Source organism: Penaeus vannamei, chromosome 43 (genome assembly GCF_042767895.1).
Source record: "Penaeus vannamei isolate JL-2024 chromosome 43, ASM4276789v1, whole genome shotgun sequence".
In the NCBI taxonomy this organism is placed as follows: Eukaryota; Metazoa; Arthropoda; class Malacostraca; order Decapoda; family Penaeidae; genus Penaeus; species Penaeus vannamei.
This window is the reverse complement of record NC_091591.1, coordinates 15,888,421-15,889,666: the sequence shown is the minus strand read 5'-3', so window position 1 is coordinate 15,889,666 and position 1,246 is coordinate 15,888,421. Positions and strand designations below refer to the sequence as shown.

The following is a 1,246-nucleotide window of genomic DNA, read 5'->3' as shown; positions in this document are numbered from 1 at the left end:
TCATCATCATCATCCTCACCATCACCACAATCATCATCATCATCATCGCCACAGTCATCCTCATCCTCCTCACCATGACCACCACAATCATCATCACCATAACCACCATCCTCACCATCCCCACCACAACCCTAGCCACCACCACCATCAATATTTCTTGAAGACGTATTATTGTTCTCGCCCTAACTCCGCCCCTTTAACAAACCCATCGAAACCCAAGGTCGAATTCCTTTTACAGTGATACACTATTTCGTAATGAGCGAAGCCACAAAACCTTTCGTAAGTTGTGGGCGATGGTTTTCTGGCTGGCTGTTTGTGTGTGTCTTTGTTTGTCTGTCTCTGTTTTTGTCTGTCTGTCTGTCTCTGTCTCTGTCTTTCGTTTCCCTGTTAATCTGTCTGTCTGTCTGTTGGTCTCTCTGTCTCTCTCTCTTTTTTCTTTCTGTCTGTCTGTCTCTCTCTCTCTAGTTTCCCTGTCTGTCTGTCTCTCTCTGTGTGTCTCTGTCTCTCTCTCTCTCTCTCTTCTTTCTTTCTGTCTCTCTTCTTTCTTTCTGTCTCTCTCTCTCTTTCATTCTCTGTCTCTGTTTGTTTTTGTCTATCTGTCCATTTGTCTCTGTCTCTCGTCTCCCTCTCTCTCTCATTTATCCTTCTTTGTCTTCTCTCCTCTTCTAACTCTCACCCTCCCCTCCCTCCTCCCTTCTTTCCTTCCGCCCTCCACTTCCTCCCTCTTTCCTTCATAGCTCCCCACACCTTACTTAATGACTTCTCTCCTCCCCTCCCTTTCTCCCATCTTCCCTCCTTTCCTTTCATCCTCCCTTCTTCCTCCTTCTCCCCACCGCCTCCTCTCCTTTCTCCTCTCTCATCCTCTTCCCCCTTTTTCCTTTTCACAATCTCATCCATCCCCCCATTTCCCAGTTCCTTTCCTCCCTCTCCGTATCTCTCTCTCTCCTCCTTTATTCCAACCCCTCCCCTTCCCTCCCTTATTCCATCCCCTCCCCTCTCCCTCCTTTATTCCATCCTCCCCCTCCCTCCCCTATTCCATCCCCTCTCCCTCATTCCATCCCCTCTCCCCTCTCCCTCCATCCCCCATGGCGTCCGATTCTATTTTGATGACGTCACAAAAAAATAACGGATGCTTTGTGAATATGCGCGATTCAATTTTCAAAAAAAAAAAAAAAAAAAAAAAAAGAAAAGAAAAAAAAAAAGGAAAAGAATGAATCTTAATGGTTATATTTTCACTGAACAGTCG

General features: G+C 46.1%; 1 protein-coding gene across 1 annotated transcript in view; it reads left to right on the top strand.

Annotated features, from left to right (window-relative positions):
- The window catches only part of LOC138860814 (zinc finger protein 709-like), a 3,873-nt gene that overhangs the window by 1,504 nt on the left and 1,123 nt on the right, over window positions 1-1,246 (top strand). The gene's annotated exons all lie outside the window — the stretch shown is intronic.